Raw genomic sequence first — 19,303 nt, 5'->3', positions numbered from 1 at the left:
TCTTACGGGGATCAGCTGTATGCCTCTGAGGAGAGTCTGAAGGTGTGTGTGTGTGTGTGTGTGTGTGTGTGAGAGAGAGAGAGAGAGAGTGGGGGGGTGCGCGCGTACAAATGACAAAGAGACAGAGGAGGAAATTTGACTTTGATGCATTCCCACAGAGCTGAATATGTAGCAGTGGATTTATTTTCACCGTCTTTTTTTACCTTCCCGGTTCATATGTCTCCATGGCATCTGGCTTTTTATTGTTCCCAGTCCATAGATCACTTATTAGGCCAAGTAATGAGGAGGTCATGCATAATTTCATTTGCTCTACCGGTACCTAGGGACATTTTCTTATTTCACTAAAATCTATGATAGTTTCCTTTTGAAGGGCCATAATTCTCCCCCCGGTAGCAGGCGGTGGGGTCACAGATGCTAAATGGCCCATCTATAGATTCCTGGTGGAGGGAGAATATTGTGTTGAGTCATTTCGAAGCTCTTATTGAGGCAATTTGACTCCACATGGTTCCATTTGCTGCAGGTGATATATCGGATAAAGGACCAAGCTCTCAGATCATTCTCGGAACTTTGCTCCCTTTGCAGACACGTGCTTGCTTCAAAAAAGAGGAGAACTGATGGCTTTCAAGGGAAAAATGACTTCTGTTAAGCAATTTGAATGTCAGTGATTGTCCAATGGATATTCTTACCAGCAGGTGGTCAGCGGGAATTTACAGGAATTATTGGAAAAAGCTGTTGAAAAAAAATAAGGATTGAATTCCTCTATGGCTTTCTCAATGAGGTTTTTCGCATGGTGGATATTAATATTTCTTTTCCAAAACAACAAATGAAAGAAAAGAAAGAAATTGAAACAAATAATTCCATCAACTATATGATGCATAATCAAGTGAAATGAAACAGGAAATAAGTACTGAACACATGACAAAGATGAAGTGCGAAAAGAAAATACCTAAAATCTGCTTTTGTTTAGAAAGCAATACTGCCCCCTATCTGCGACTGTTATCATCATTTGGTTTGGTCCTAACCTATAAATAATAAAAAAGGTTCATCATCGCCAAGGTATCGGAAAAGGAGCATGCCATGATGGGGAAAAACTAAGGGCTCTCTCAAGACTTACCCAGCCTCCATGTTCCTAAACATATTGATCGCATTCCTTACAAATGCATTTCTAAACTTCTGAATGGTCAGTAGCTCTCTTCGAGTGGTCCTTGGCCTCTGTAATCTCACAGCTGAAAAAGAAGCCTGTGAAGGCTCATTTAGGATTCAATGCACAAAATCTGAACAAGTCAAAGATACTTGGGGGGGGGGGGATAGTACGGTCAGATGAGATCAAAACGCATGTCTCTGCATATGCTATGATGGAAAAGAATAACACTGAACATTACCACCAAAACTCATTCCAAAAGCAAATTTGATGGTGGAGACGTGGCGATGTGGATTTTTTATTTTTATTTTTTCCAAAATATGGTGCAGTATTCATTTCATTAAAGGAAGGATTTGGGAAATTCAAAGATAAGAAGCTGAAGAAGAAACAGAGGTAGATTTGTCAGCAAGACAAAGATATCAAACACACAGCCGAGGAAGCTTTCAATTAGTTTCAGAGAAAGAAAGTTAGTCTGCTAGATATCAATCACCTGATATCAATTCGGTTGAAAATTGATAGAAGAGGCTCCACAAGTGTTAACGATCTGAGGAACGTTTTGTGAAAGAACAATGAAAGTGAATTGTTTTTCCATAAAGGAGACGTGTTGAAGTTGTAGTTACCATCAAAGGAGTGTTACGTATGGCATTAAGTTCATGCCAAAAGGCTTACTGGGAATATGTTTAGAAAAAAAAAACCACACACACACATAGTGTTAAATATTTGTTTTCTCTACTGTATAATTACATCCAAACAAATACGTTTCTTCAGCCAATGAGCAATTTTCCTTACATCAATAATTCAGTTTTTGTTTTTTTGTCTTTCTGTCACTTCAGTAGTTCCAATTTCCACCTGTTTATCCAAACATATCTGCAGGCATCCATATTAAGTCATTCGATTAACTACCACCAGCAGTATTGTTTACATTCGTGAGGAAAAGGATCCCATGTAATCCTTCTCTTTAGCTTTGTATAATTTTGCTTATATTTATATAACGCTTTGCGATAACCCCAAGTCGCTCGCGGAAACTTTGTTTCGTCTGGCTTTCATATGGAAATATATCAAATCACGGCTAACAAATAACATCGGCATGCCGTACCTGAAAATGCAATGTCCTTCGAGGCGGTTCATGTATGACAGTCGGAGACGTCGGGAGATAAGGGGCGGCTGTCTTTCTGGCAAGGCACATTTTCTTCCCTCGCTCCCTGTTCCTCTCAGCTTGAGAGCACCGCCACCATTGGTCAGTTGTCCTGCAGGGATGGTTGCCAAGCTTATCAGCCTGTTACAAATCAGGCAGAGAAATTGCAGCAGGAACGGTCTCCTTTTTTCTCTTTGCACTCCCTCACCAGGGTCCCTCAAGGGGACCGAGGGGCTTCGGAATAGACCACAAATCTGCTGCGCCTTCTTTTACTTCGCCTCTGCTGTTGCCTGAGAGAAGTTACATAGTGTCACATCGTATGACTGCAGTTTTCAGCACATGATACATTATTAATTATTCAAGGTTTTCTAAGCTCCATGTTGGAAATGGCTCTGAGGTTAAACCCTGCTATCACTGCAGTGATCACTTCCCCTTTAGTCACTGCTAAAACACCTTTTATAAAGCCATTGTAGATCAATCACCGGGCTCCACCTTAACACAGATTTACCTTAAAGCACGATGAAAGGCAAAACAAAACATTGATAAAGGCTGCGCAGGAACACCTCATGGGACTGTAACATAATATTCATGGGTCAAATTTGTTTAATGATGTGAGTTTTTTCTTCTCTTTCTCATGTGGCTAATTGGCCACATGAAAGAGGCAGATGAGAGGCGAAGATACCAATTTCTCCACTGGCAGGAGCCTCAGAGGACCACAATGCAGCAGTTTCACGTTTTCTGTTTAGCGCAGCAAAATTAAAAGGGACCGAATTCTCACTGTGTCGAGTTTTATCTCAACAGACAGTGACACAGGAATATTTCCAAATCCCAAAAGTCAATTATGTAAAGATATACTGTATATAAAAAAAGAGAATTTATCTTGGGCTCATTATTCTGTGAAAAAAAGAAGGAGACACTCTAAGCACATTTATAATATTGCTTAGTGTAATGTTACCTGCGACACCAAAGATGGTGTACGCTAAGCCTCTCCTTTAGAGGAATGTTTGAAGAAAGGTTCTATTAAAGTCTATAGGCAGTTAATATCTTACCTTTAGCAGATAACATTTTTATTTAGTGTTAGTTGGTCCTGGAGGTCTGACGCTAATTGCTACTCCAACAAGGTCCAAGGCCCAAAAGGACTCCTAGCAGAAACATAGACATATGGTTTATGCAAATACTGTTTTATGAAGCTATAATCATGTTTGAAATGGTTGCGTATTTACACAGAGGTCCTAGAATATTTTTCACAGGAAAGCAATGTAGGAGTTACCCATGATCTTCCTGTGGATAACAGATGTGAAGGATGGGAAATCTAAAGCGTTTCTGGTCAAAGTAATTGTCTGAGAAACGAACAAACAAAAACAAAAGAACAGTGGTGTGGGAGGAAGATATAAAACAGTTGTTTCAATAAAAAATAAATTATTTGAAACCAGCTTCATTTGTTAGTTTGTCTGATAGGCTGTTTCATTTCTAGCAAATGTTTCCTAAGCAAGATCATAGGCAGATGCTGCCCCCTATGTTGCCATTACTAGTTTGGTTTTGCCCCCTCTACGACTGTTCTGTGGTTTCCCATTTCTAGGACCAGCTAATCTCATTTTATTGCTAATTAAGGCACCAAAAAGTAATCCACTGTGTTTAAGATATCAACTGCTTATGGCCTCCTAATAGAACCTGATTTCAGGAATACAGAGTTATTGCTCTAAAGCAGGGGTGGGCACTCCTGGTCCTCGAGGGCCGGTGTCCTGTAACTTTTAGATGCATCTCTACTTCAACACACCTGAGTCAAATAATGAGGTCGTTAACAGGACTCTGGAGAACTTGACTGCACTTAGGAGGAGATTCAGCTGTTGGATTCAGGTGTGTTGGACCAGGGAGACATCTAAGAGTTGCAGGACACCGGCCCTCGAGGACCAGGAGTGCCCACCCCTGCTCTAAAGCCTCCTAAACTCAAATGATGACTTTTTTTTTTAAACAAGCAATTCAAATTTGTGTTCCAAGTCACATATTTGCTTAAAGCCAAATCAATATGCATTTAATTAATCCCTCTCCTCAAACTTATTTATACACACAAATATCTCATTTGACAATGTGGGGGAAAAAAGTTTGAGATTTTTACAAATTCATTAAAATTTGTACAAATTTATTAAAAATAGAAAACCCTTCCCAGATTTAAACCTCAAGTCTTTAGGTTTACTGACAACTTCTTTAATTTAATGCTTGATATTTGTGCACTGTCATCTGTGGGATGAAATTGAGTCCAATAAACTGAATTTACCACAGATGGACTCCATTTAATCTGCAGAAACATCTAAAAGGTTGATCAGTGGAAACCGCCTCATTTTGAAATTGATCTCAAAGGCTTTATTGGATTGTTGTCATAACGGGGCCGCTGTGTGCAGAATTTTGAGGAAAGAGATTCATTTCATACAACGTGAACGAGGGGCTGCGACGTAAAATGTGAGAGACTTAATAGACACCCTTCTGTCAAAATTTAATCGGAGACTGATTGATGAGTGATTAATGACTCTAATTAATTGATTTTAATTTCCGGTCATATGACCCCCCCCCTCATCCGGTCACATGACCCCCCCCCGACCCCTGCTCCCCTAATAAACATTGCTTTGACATCAGTTAATTCCATCAATGCGATACATTGTTTTGGTAAACTCTTTCTGACCTCTAAGTTTTAAGAGTAATACAATTAAAGTATGAAAAACAATAATTGTTAGAAAAACAAAAATTATGTACAATATAGTATATTTAAATAGATTTAGAATCTTGTAATTACCTAAGGTTTTGGTCACCAAGCCATTTGTGCGTCCCTGCGTAAGAGTAAACACATACCTCTAAAGAAAACCTACAGTTGAACTGTTTTACTGTATTATTTATGGTAGCACGATTAGTCGGTGCTGACTATGAGTTTGTGATTTCCTTCATCCGTTCCGAAAACTCACTTAAATTTTAAACTCTTATAGATCTTTTTTCTGTAACACTTGCTAGTGTGAAGCATTTCAGTAAATGTTCCTCGTTTGTACATCTACTTCTTAAGAATATGTGACAGACAGTAAACAGGCCTACGTGAGGCTACTCAAATTTAACTTTTAGCTTTCTGCAGTTAAAGAATTTGTCCAGATTTTTCCAGAATTTGGTCTGGCATCATTGTGAATGCTTTCGTTCAGTTTTTTTCTTGCTGTTGAACCAACACTTATCTTCCCACTGCTTCATGCTTTCTCCAAAATACTAAAGGTTGGTTTAAATACATTTGAAACTCATAGATTTCTTTTCTGTAACACTTGCTAGTGTGATACATGTCAGTTAAAGTTCCCCATCTGTAAATTTATTTCTGAAGAATATCTGACAGGGACTAAACAGGCCTAGGTGAGGTTACTCTGAGCATTTGTTTTATGTGCTTCATAAAACAAATGCTGTTTGTTTGATGTATTTCACCATGTCCAAATTACAGACAACTATAGGCATCAGCTGGTATCTATCTATCTATCTATCTATCTATCTATCTATCTATCTATCTATCTATCTATCTATATATATATATATATATATATATATATATATATATGTGTGTGTGTGTGTGTGTGTGTGTGTGTGTGTGTGTGTGTGTGTGTGTGTGTAATGTACCAATTTCCCTTACGATTAATAAAGCATATATTTGTATTGTAATAAATTCAGCCAAGAAGATGGCGAGAAAGCTTACAAGCCCACAAGAGAACTATTGCCATAGTAATATCAATGATGACATCACAGACCTTTTCATGCATCATACACAAGAACTGTATCTTATAAAGACACACAGTTCCATAGAAATTTACCCACTTTTCACTGTGCGGCTTGTGCGAATTGTGCGGATTTGCGGATTGTGCGGATTGTGCGGAAAACATTGTTTTGAGCAAAACCTGTTTGAATAAATCAGAATGCAGAAACCAATGGCTTATCACCTCAACAACGAGCTCTTTGACATCTTGCAGCAGGAGATCAAGGAGCTGCACCAAGATGTTGCGGCCATTACGATGGAGAAATTCCACACAGAGCGCTACTATGAAGACCTTGTCTCAGAGGAGAGGGAGGAGAAGCAGGCCTTGCTTCTGGAAATTCAGGAGCTTAAGGAGAAGCTGGATAAAGCTGAATCCAAGAACCAAGGCCTGGTGGGCAGAGATGAGACAACGTGCTGCCCCACAATTCAGGAACTTCAACAAGAGATAAAGGAGATGCAAAAGAAACACCATCAGGAAATTGAGATGCTCACCATTGAGCATGAAATTGATCTTGCTGTGGCTCAGAAAGAGGCAAGGAAGCTCCAGGAAAAGCTGAAGAATGAAGAGAATCCTGGTGCAGAAAGGGAAGCCCTCAAGATTCCCCTACAATTCTCTAGCCACAAGAATCAACTGGAAATCCAACAGCTGGAGAACGCCATTCAAGAGGAAAAAGCACTGAGGGTCCAGGCAGAGAATTTCTTACAAATTTTGGACCAAGAACTGAAAAATGAACAAGAACTTAGAGCCCAAATTGAGGCAGACAAACAGGAAGCAGTGGAGATTGCTGAGGAACTAATTACAAAGCTTGAGGACATGGAGAAGACGTCCAAGGAGGCTCCAACTGAGATCAAATTTGAACTGGAACTCCAACAGCTGGAGAAAATGCTCCACGAGGAAAAAAGACTGAGGGTCCAAGGAGAGACTAAAAACGCTGCTCTCTTGAAAACCGTAGAGATCCTTCGGCAGGAAACAATCAAAGAACGGCCGAAGCCAGTGGCCTATCACCTCAACAATGAGCTATTTGACATCTTTCAGCAGGAGATCAAGGGGCTGCACCAGGATGTTGCAGCCATTACAATAGAGAAATTCAACACCCAACGCGACTATGAAGACCTTGTCTCAGAGGAGAGGAAGGAGAAGCACGCCTTGATTCTGGAAATTCAGGAGCTTAAGGAGAAGCTGGAGAATGAAAAAACTCTTGGTGCAAAAAGGGAAGCCATCAAGATTCCTTTACAATTCTCTAGCCACTGTGAAGTTTCCAGTGAATATTCAGTAGAAATCAAAGTTCAAGATGAGGACATTCCTTATCTTGATGTCCGACAGCTTCAAGAAATGCTCCAGAGAGAGAGAGAGCTGAGGATTCAGGCTGAAAATGAGAACCTGGATATATTTAAATGTGCTGAGGCTTTCTTAGAAATGATGGAGCAAGAGCTGACAACAGAACGTAAACTTAGAGCCCAAATTGAGGCGGATAAACAGGAAGCTGTGGAGATAGCAGAGCAACTGATTAAAAATCTTGAGGACATGGAAAAGACGTCCAGAGAGGCTCCATCTGAGATCACTTCAGACAATAGGGAGAAGATTCAGCTGGAAATCCAACAGCTGGAGAAAACCGTCGAAGAGGAAAAAGCACTGAGGGTCCAGGCAGAGAATTTCTTAGAAATATTAGACCAAGAACTAAAATCGGAACAAGAACTGAAAGCCCAAATTGAAGCAGACAAAGGGGAAGCTGTGGAAATTGCGGAACAACTAATTAAAAAGCTTGAGGACTTGGAGAAAACGTCCAAGGAGGCTCCAACTGCGATCACTTCAGATGATCGGGACAACTTTAAACTGGAACTCCAACTCCTGGAGAAAATGCTCAAAGAGGAGAAAAGACTGAGGGTCCAAGGAGAGACTGAAAATGCTGCTCTCATGAAAACTGTAGAGATCCTTCGGCAGGAAGCAAAAAAAGAACTGCAGAAAGAAAGGGATCTGAGAAAAGAGGCAGAAGGAGGAAAGCTGGAGTTGGAGAAGGCAAGTGATAAATTGTACCAGGGTTTCGAGAAAGCCTGTAAAATGACAGAGATGCTCTCAGCTGAGGCCGTACTTTTTACCAACAAGCTTCAGGCAGACGACCAGAAACAGAGATCTCTGCTCAGCGATATCCAGGAACTCACCCTCTTGCTGGAAAAGGAGAAAACCCTTAGGATCAAGGCAGAGAACTATGAGATGGAGGCCATGGAGATCGTAGAGACTTTGCAGAAGGAAGCAAAATATAGAATCCGGAAGAACAAAGATTTGAAAAAGAAACGTCATCACATCAAAGCGCCATCTTTTTGAAGTTATGTGAATAACAACCTTGTTGTTGTAAGATTATTAATACTTTAATTCATGTAAAAATAACACTTATGTTTTTCTGCTTCACCACACCTGATTCAAATGATTACATGACCTCTGCAGCCACCAAATACTGCAAAAGTCTGTCAATCAGCCATTCATCTGAGTTAGGAGAAGGAGACACCTAAAACATGTAGGGCCTGGGTACTGGAGGACTACGGTTGGGAATCACTGCGACGGAGGTCGATTCCCAGTCTGTCCACCCTTTGCCGTTTGTTTTTCCACTTCACCCACCTTGCCTGCTGGCGATTGTAATCCCAGTGTAGGGTAAGAATAGATTATAACGAGAATTTATTGATGCAGCATATTGAAATGACGGCCATCGAGAAAGTCTAGTGCTCCTCTGATCCAGAGATCTGATCTTTGTCCAGCCCCGGCAGCCAATGAACCAATCAACAGCTAACTCCAAACCGGCCTGGTCTGGCCGGCCCGATTGGAACCGCAGCTCTCGTGGTTCCAGGGAACCGGGTGGTACCGGGCTGGAAGTGCTAATGCAAAAATGATCAGCCCTGCTGATCCGGTCTGGCCCTGGTCAGACCGGGTCTGGCTGTGCAGTGCAAAAGGGGCTACAGACACATTCACTCCCTTCAGATACATGAAGTGGCCTGAAACACATCATACGGCAGGGGTCTCAAACTCCAGTCCTCGAGGGCCGCTGTCCTGCAACTTTTATATGAGCCTCTGCTGCCCCACACCTGAATAGAATAATTAGGTCATTAGCAAGGCTGGGAGAACTGATCTACACAAGGAGGAGGTAATTAAGCCATTTCATTCCAGTGTTTTGTACCTCTGGCACATCTAAAAACTGCAGGACAGCGGCCCTCGAGGACTGGAGTTTGAGACCCCTGCCACACAGTGTCATTTTGTTTTAAATGTCGCAAGTTCTAAGTCAGTGTTTCATTTTTATTGTACTCTTTTATTTCATAAAAAAGGCTTAAAAACAAACAACAACATAAAAGGAAAGGACAGTTTTGTATTTTTTCTTTACTTTGGATTCAGCCTCTTAACTATAATACAAATAGCTTCTTGTTGTGTTTGTTTCTGTTTCAAATGTTGAACGTTTTACATCATCATTGTATGTATTCAGACTCGTAATGTAATGTAAATAACTGTTGGTTGTGTTTGTCTTTCTTTTAAATGTTGCAGGTTCTGTGTCAATGTTGCATTTTTATTATGTCCTCCATTTGGTACAAACAAATCTAAGAAACAAACAACAGAAAAACAACTAAACAAAAATGAAAAGGTTGGATCTATTCCACCTCTTTACAGTAATGTAAATAGCTTCCTGTGTTTGTTTCTGTTTAAATGATGAAAGTCTTACATTACATCATCATTCTATGTATTCAAACTTTAATGCAATGTAAATAGCTGTTGATGTGTTTGTCTTTGTTTTAATTGTTGCAGGTATGCTGCATTTTTGTTATTTCTTTTTATTTTAAAAACACACATGCAAACGTTATGTGAATCATGACTCCTTACTCAAACTCTTAACTAGAGATATGCAATGGTGAAAAAATAAATAAATAAATAAAACAATCCAATGATGGTTCCATATCTCGATATGGAACCATCATTGGATTGCTTTATCTTGGTAATTGTCACCATAGCAACCAAGCTTCTAAAATTGCATTTGCTTTGTGACGTCACGCGTGCAAGATTCTGCGTTTTACTTATCAAACAGTGCAGCAATTTAAATGTATTATTTAAGTCAGTAAAAAACCATAATGCAGAATGCATCATGTCATTGACTTGACTTGTTTATACGCTTCTCCCTCTTCAAATTACTTTTACCCTGTAATGACTTATTTTATCCATATTTTCTGAGGAAGCCTGTGGAACCAACACGTACATTTGCTGCCTTCTTTCGTTGTTTCCTTCTTTCTTAGACTAGGACCACCACAAAATGAATAACCTCACTGATTGAACTCTGAAATGAATAAAAAGTCATCCAGTTAATCGTTCAGCTACTCAGAATCAGCACAACGTTGACTCTTTCCATCTTTAAGACGACTAGAACAAACTCCTCACTGTTCAATCCATGGTGTTGGCATCACCATGGAATTATATTTCTACATTTCTGGAAATGTAGAAATATAATTCTACCAAGATAGAGCTTAATCCGCTATTACTGGACACTATTATGGAGTATTACGGAGTTCCATAAAGTCTAACAGTCTGATGATCACTTATTGTTTTTCATACTTTAATTGTGTTGTACTTTAAATCCCTCACACGTGGTCACATATGCACACACACACACACACACACCCACGCACACACATGCCTACACACAGGTACACTGAGCACCACTGCCATCGACTCTTCCCCAGAGGTCATGAGAATCATCCTGTGGTGGCGTTTGAATTGTAGCTTCCAGACCTTCTTAGAGGTTAAAAAAAAGTCTACCAAAACAAAGTGTCTTTGTGACACTTTGTTTTGGTAGACTTTTTATTGTGTGTGTGTGGGGGAAAGACACTTTCCCTCACACACCCACAAATGGCATGTTGAGCAGGGTCAGTTTTCTCCCCCCGTCACGCTGTGTATCATAAAGACCTTCTGTTTAAAACCAGAGGAGAATACAGCATCCTAATCTATTTAAACTTCTCTGGGTATAGTATATGCTATATACTGTATATATTATTCTTGAATATCTAACACTTATTGTTTTTCATACTTTAATTTCTTACTCTTAAAACTCAGAGGTCAGAAGGAGTTTACCAATAAAAGATTGAATTTAGTGGCTGTCATGGGACAAATTATCTAAAAAGTTCCAAATCTATTTTAAATATACTATAATATATATTATTCTTGATTATCTAACACTTATTGTTTTTGAAACTTTAATGGTATTAGTCTTAAAACTTGGCGGTCAGAAGGAGTTCACCAAAAACAATGTATCGCATTGATGACAGATTTAATGGAAAGGGGGGGGATGGGGCATCATGTGACCGGAAATTAAAAGCAATTAATTAGGGTCATTAATCACTCATCAATCACTCTCCGATTAAATTTTGACAGAAGGGTGCTTATATAATCTCTCTAATGTGGACAAAGAGAAGCACTGTGAATATAGACAGATTCCCCCCCCCCCCCCATTTTCTTTATCTAGATTTATGAAAAATAGAAATAAGACACAAACCATTCAAAGAGTTGATTTGGATCATTCTACAAGTGTTGCTTTCAGCTGGTCTTACTGTGATTTCTTTTAAACCTGCTTCGACATTTTTATTTTTCTGTTTTTGATTAAGTGCACACTTCACAGGTGTCTCTCATGATCAGGCCTAAATCTGAATAGCAAATTTGTGCAAAAGCATCTGGAGAAAAACAAAAGATATATTGTAGAAAGCTGTTACAATTATTTTTTACACCATTTTAAAACACTGGTACAATATCTTTCACTTTGGAGGATAAGTGTAAAATAATTCTTGAAGGGTGAAACTTTCACCTTATAAAGACTTGCTCCTCTAAAATTAAAGGTAATGTCAAAGTTCAAAAGCTTTGCAAGCTGGTTTGGATTTGTTGGTATGTAGGGGCAAAGACAGATAAGATGGCCAGTTATCTCATAAATTCATGTCCAGTCTGAGCCAGATGGTTGTATTTATCCGTGTATGTAGTTATAAAAACATTCATACCTATTATTAGCATCACAAGCAAAGAACATTGCTTTCCACACAAACTGCTGCTTCCAACTTTTTAACGCCCCTTTTCCACTGGCTCTAATGGACCCGACTCCACTCCACTCGGCTTGCATTGCTAGCGATTCCACTGGCATTTTTTCCAGACTGGTCTGTGCTTTTTCGGTCCCTGCTTCGGAGCATTGGGTCAGCAGGGCCGGCCCGTCTTGCATGGGTGACGCAAGGTTAGCTCCTGTTCACTCCAAGTCACATATTTGGGCGTGGTCAAACATGTGACCATATGTGTGGGCGTGGTCAGACGTAGGAGCAAGGAGAATAAACATGAACAACAATGAACTCCCGGCTTTTCTGTGCATCAGACTTCAAGAGGCAGCTTGATAGAGCAATGACGAATGAGCGGAGAGAATGGAAAGCCTCGGTTAGCCGCCGATGCAGTTGAAGTCCATCTTCAGGGAGAATTCCTGTTGTTTGACTAATAACTTGGAAATTCTGACTTTTACTTATGAAGCGAATGCACCACTACTATTTGTTTTAGAAGGGGAGTAATACTTCCTCTTAGAGCCATTTCCATGAGAATCTTCCTAAATAAGTTAAATTTTAATATATCTTATATCCAGGTAATGGAAAAACACCCACCATGCCGGCCGCCGAGTGAGTCAAAAAGCGAATGTTCAAAAATAGCAGCCCGTCCCCGTTTGTACTTATCGCATCAATTCATGTGCATATTGGCGGTTTGTTGGATTTTCATCTCGCACTCACAAGTCCTGAAGACACATTTCAGATTACATTTGCGGTATTGAATTCATAATTGCTTGTTGGCCATATAACTTCCTGCATAATGAAATGCTTTCATGACAATCAATAAAGGAAATAGAGCAGGTCCATTTAAATCTTGTTGCAATAGGAGAAACACACCCAGCTAAGCGGCTACTTCCAGGGCTGCGGCGTGCTGCCGTATGGGTGGAGTAACGCGTGGCATGTGAATGAAAAGTGGAGTGGATTTTATTTCAGAGATCTCCACTTAAGGACAGTTATCCTTCTTCCCAGAGCGATGACATGCAGGAGGTAAGGAAGGATGGATGTCAGTGTGTAATGTCAGTGCTGGAACCACTCCTAGCCTTTAGGTGATCCCATTGCCCAATCATCCAATCCAGCCGACACTGGATTGCGCTCACTCTCATTTAGTCATGCCTATTTGTCTTCCCTCTAAAGTCCAACCTGCTCCAAAGATGTAATTCCATAAAAGCATACAATCAATATAACAGAAACGGTGGCCATCTATCATTTTCTGAAAAAAAAAAAAGAAAGAAGCAAATATTGAAAAATTGTGCGTGTTTGTGTATGTGGAAGTGCATGCATTGCAGCTCAAATGTTATAAATCAGACAGGGTGGGACAGGTTAAAAGTGCTGGCTCAGTCATGAGAGATGGCACACGCAGGTGCACAGGGGAGATCTGTCCACCGGGTGGCGCTGCCACAAATTTCTTTTACATTTTTCTTTTCACCTCAGGCAACAATCCATTTATGTTGGGTATACTGTGTTTCTTTTTTTGCCTCTTGGAACCTTAACATTTCCCCAGAAATGTATAAATACAATACACACACTGGCAAACCCACACCCACACGCACACCCCCACACACCAACCCACACACAGGCCTCATTAATCTCCTCCGTAACAGGACTCTATCCTCTTGCTCCAATATTACAGTAAATGGTGATGCTTATCTACAAGCAGCCGTGCCCTTGAAATAGGTGCTGTTTCATTCCAGGCTAATTCCACAGCCATTTAATGGTTGGCACATTTTTCACAGCTATATAAATTACTATAAGCCGCAGCTTACTCTCAGCACACTGAAATACAAACATGGATGTTCCCCGCTTTTATCTCACTCTATCCTCTGTTTTCTTAATACTTCCAAACCACATTGCCACCACGTTCACATCCGTCTTCCCGCTCGCCGATCGCCCCTCCCGTCTCCTTACAGGGGAAACAGGCAAGGCGCTGGATTCCACCTGCAGCGACTTTAGGGTATTATCTTATTAGCAAGCCAATGAACATCAGTCATTTCAATTTAGACCAACACTCCAATACTGCTCGTAATCACCGATATATGAACAAGGTTGGAAATCAATGAGTTTGTCCCTTGTGTATTATCTTGACACTACCTGATCAAGAAGGTGGGAGAATTACTTTCCTCATCTTTTCATCACCATGCAGCGGAGCGCCATGTCAAACCAAATCAGTTGAGTTTTCCAACAGCTTGTCATTACACAACTGTAGCTTTATTGGAATATGTATGAATGCATAGATGTGCACCTTTAACACCCTGACCAAGACAATGCAAAATACCTTTATGACATTAAATTAAGCTAAAATATCTGTTTTATCCTATTACACTGGTCAACAATCAAAAAAAATTATGTGGGGTTTTTCAACTGTTTTAGGGTAATTCACATTAAATCACATTGGTTTTGCTCAATCAGATCAACTTTCTGAACTAAGCTACACATTAGTTTGGGATGCTGGGATGAAGTCATGATGGCTGATTAATGTTGGACACTGACAAGAGATATCCCTGCTGCCGAGCATACGAGGCGTTCGAAGAAACGGAAGTTCATGCCCTGACATATTGTTCCACTTCTATCACAGGTGTCAAACTCCAGCATTTATTACTCAATTTACAGAAATCCACGTTTTGTAGCATTTAATTAATACACTCTGTTAGAACACATTTTTTGATGAGAAATAATGGAAATGAGCTGATAATGTCATAAAAATGTCATCAATTTGGTCAGGAGATCAGATTTCTCTAAATCAAATTAGAATATAAACCTGACCTGATGGAGAAAAATGGATTTCATTTTTGGATTTGGCGGAGAAAAATAGTAATAATTCTGTTGAAAAAACAGACAACTTCCAAAAAATACTTATCCATGCACCTGCAAATGCAATCTTCATCACCATGACATAACATGACATAACATTTACAGATGTTCAGTAAACATCTGTAAATGTATATTGTGGTATGCTATTTAAACGAGTAGATCTTATTTTACTAACTTAGAACCCAGGAGGGATTTTGAAATAACCCTAAAGTACTTTATAATTTGCTCTAACTTTTGGAGTGTGGAAGTGATTCGATTTTGTGAGTCTTGTATTGTAGAGCTGATAACCTACACGGTGAGTTTTACGGTGAGTTTCAGCCGTAAAAAGAAGGAAGGGGTGGGACTGGAGTATCTCTGTAACATATTCAACATTTAGTGAGGCCAGTGTTCATGTCAGCTGTCGGGAATCAGGTCCGCAGGTCTACCCATTTCCTGGCCTCCGCCATCACAAATACCTTTTTCAATCAATCGACCATTCAACATTGTTCAGTTTAAATCACATCTATTTGCACTGTTATCATGTAGTCACTTGTGTGGTCAGTCAAAAGTACGGAAAAATGTTTAGACTCCTGCCTCTTTTAGAACTTTTCTGGGTTTGGTTCAGAGTTGGTTCTCTAAAACTTAAATAATATCTGGAAAAAAAAAAAGATATATATTGTAATCTAATTTGCCTAACATCTGTCTAATGCAATGTGACAGGCTTTCCTAAATTCCCCTCGCTGCACTCTTCTGTGTGCTGGCTAACAACGAGTCAGAAGAGGAGAGTCAGAGACTGATAGGCTGACAGACTGACAGAGACACAGAACCAGAACTAAGTAGAGAGCTGACTGGAATCAAAAGACAAGATTGATCCTCTTGTTTTAAGATTCAGGAGCATAATTGCTTTTTTTCTTTGTTCTTTTTCTGTTCCTACAGTTGCTTTTGAATCTTTAAAGTTCCTTTAAGCTTATCCAACAAGATTAGTTCTTGTACTGTTTTACAATTCATTTAAAAATTCCAAGAGGGAAACTCACCAAACTTTCTGAGGCGAGGGGCTTGAGGGTAACCCACCTGCCGGACAGCAGTGAGTGCTGGGAGTGTGGGAACTGCACCTGCTGAGGTCCAAATTTGGTTATGACTGGTATAATAAAAAGATATGACTGGTTTGCTGGTTCTAGCCACATTTAAACTATAAGTACCTCACTTGGATCATTCTCCATTTTTATCTCTGAACATTTCTTTAAAGTTTATCCAGATACTTAGAGCTTGAAAGTATGTTTCGAGAACATGTGAGTTTAAGTTTCAGAGTGACAGATGGGATACTTGTAGTTCTTCGTTCATTCTCAATTTCAATTTCATATTCAGATCAGGTTGTGTTTTCTTTACCTATATAATTAATAAATAGGTGAAGTATTTACTCTAGAAGTGGATATTTCCTGCAAAAGGATTTAACTTTTATAGAACTGTTAATAATGAAATTGTGATAAATACATTTTGCTGATATATCTGGACCTGTAATGAAACTGGTTTCATTACAGGCCCAACCAGTTCAGACCTAAATAAGCCATTCAGACTTATTTGGTGCAGAAGTTGTGGAAAAGTAGAGAAGACAATATTGCAATAGTATTGCAGTTCATAGCAGCATCTGCCTTACCATAGTGAGACTGATGGCAAAAACTAAAAAGGGCTGCAGTCTGAAAACAGCAGAGATTAGAGCTAGTATAAGTTGTGCGTATTTAAGGAGGCTTCATGTATTAGGCTACATTAATATTAGGATAATAACTCAGGGAGTCTAAATACATGGTGCATTTTTCTAACTTTTATTCACAATTAATTTTTTTTTCTTTGTTATTAGACTTTACAAATATGCTCCATTTTGTGTTAGTCTGCAATAGCAAATGTCAAAGAAACGCTTTAAAGCTTGGGGTTGTTTATGGTGCATGAATAGCTCTGCACAATGTTGGTGGCGATGGCCAGTTTCTTGTTTAATGGCTTTTTTTCCTTGTCAGAAAATGTTTCTATTCTACTCTAATTCTGGGAGCAAACAGCAGCGACAGTCATAACTGGGATTACAAAAGCACTGTTATTTTTTTTTAAGGGGAAAAAAGTAATTATTTTTTAGGTTGAGATGTCCCAGATTAGCATGTGTTGGTTGTTACCAAGGCAGCAAATATTGCAAACCAAATTTCCACCTTTTTGATGTTACTTTATATAGAGAGGGGACCATTAAAAGAGAATATCACAAGAACATTTACATTAAAACAATGAAATTTAGCTAGTTTTATTCTATAATTTTGTTCACATATTCCATTTGCCCAGATAGGGTATTTCTTGTATTCTTCTTGTTTTAGATAGCGTTGAATTTAAAGATTACACTCATATTTGACTCAAAGAAGACTTTATTCATGATTAATCAGACACTATGAAGGAAACATTTGGTGCAGAGCAAGCATTAAATTGCAAATATAAATTATTCAAAATTTGTTTGTCTAGAATAATTTCAACAAACAAACAAAAGTTAAATCATTTTAGTAAACCATACGATACACGAGCATGACTGGTTGCTATGCCGACCTGAAGTACTGCTCATATGTTTTGTCTTGCTTTGTTCTATTTTTTTGTCCTTTTTTTTGTCTGTGCTGCTTGTCACAGGAAAAGAATTTAACAGGAACTCCCAAGTTTGTCTATTTAATATTTAATGCCGCCATCGATGAAGCATTTACAGTGAATAAAAGTGCAACCATGTGTAAACTATGTGCAACATATGAAGATGCTTGCATCAACACCTCCAGTGCGTTGGCTCAGCTTCAGGGAAGCCAAAAGGCCACAAGGACAAGGAAGACAGATTCAGGTAGAGAAGAACCATTCCTACTCTCTGCTACTTTCCAACAGTATCCCATCAAACGTAGGGTGTGTAAAAGCCCAAACTGACAGCTGGAAGCATCTGGAAGTTTCTTAACTAAAAAGATGAATTGTAGTTCTGTGAAGGAGACAGAACTTCAACATTATGCTGAATGTACTTAGGCCTCAGTAAGACAAACAGGAAATCCATAAAGTCACTGATATTAAAATCACATCCAGCATTATCCTCCAACTGTCGCAGTTGCACAAATAATTTTACACTGCCTGATTTTTTTTATTTTGTGAGTTGACATTAATGCAGAACCTTGCTGAATCAACAGTTTTACCAGCCTACTGTATGAAAACCATTTTTTATTAATTCCAACTTAAAGACATCTCCTGTATGGAGTCACTTGCGTATCTCAGTTTTTGCATATAACCGGTCTTCAATAATCGAGGAAGTCCTTTTAATGCACTTCCACAATATCCAGTTGGATACAGGATAGGTCATTGACTGGTCCATTCCAGAGGAATAGATTTTCTTTCACACAAACCAATTAAAAGTTTGCCTTACTGTCTGTTTGGGACTATTGTCTTGCTAAGAAATTCCCACTTGTTTCTTCAAATTCTTATGAAGAACATCCTGGTGCAGTTCCCCATTCATCCTTTTCTCGGTTATTTGAAGTCTGCCAGTAACTTATACTCTCAGAGACCCAGCACCTTGATGGTTTTGACATTGATTTTCTTGGGATGATATACAGAAGCAGCATTCCTCCAAATGCGGTGTGTGCAATGGCACCCAAAGACCTCTGCTTTGGCCTCATTGGAGCAGACTGTATTTCACTGACCTGCCCAAAATCGTCTGCAGCAAACTTTAAACAAGCTTCAACTTGTGTGGGTTTTTTTTGTTTGTTTGTTTTGTTTCTTCAGTATTGGATTGACCACTACAATTCAGTGCACTGCTTATTGTTTTCATGGGGAAAACTGTTCCTGCCTGCTCCATCTTTATATTTGTTTCAACGCTGCAACACTGTAAAACTATACCGCTATAAGAATCAGGAACAAACTCCTGACATTTGTTTTCCTTTTTTTAACAGACATAGGATGATTTTATTTTTTTAGCTAGTGAATGCACCAACACAAAGGAATAACTCCCACTGGCACAAGGAAAGGCTGGGAAAACATAAAAAATAAATAAAGTGGAAGAAGTACATAATTTTTTTTTTTATTATGTTTTCCCAGCCTTTCCTTGTGCCAGTGGAAGAAGTACATATTTCCATAGAGGAAAGGGGAAGTCTAATTCTTTACTTTATTGAGTGTATAATAGTGGAAGACTGCTAAAATAAGTAGCCATATTACTTTCACAGTGTTACAGAGTTTACAAATGAAACATAAGCAAGTGCCTAGCAAATATCATTATATCGCTAAACACGTACAATGTGAAACACGGTAGTGGTAGCATCATGCTATGAGAATTTTTTTTCCCTGCAGGGATAGAAAAGCTGAAGATTTGGCAATCCAACTTTGAATCTGTTTC

The sequence above is a fragment of the Xiphophorus maculatus genome, chromosome 23 (assembly GCF_002775205.1).
Source record: "Xiphophorus maculatus strain JP 163 A chromosome 23, X_maculatus-5.0-male, whole genome shotgun sequence".
Taxonomy (NCBI): domain Eukaryota; kingdom Metazoa; phylum Chordata; class Actinopteri; order Cyprinodontiformes; family Poeciliidae; genus Xiphophorus; species Xiphophorus maculatus.
This window is presented reverse-complemented; position numbering follows the sequence as displayed.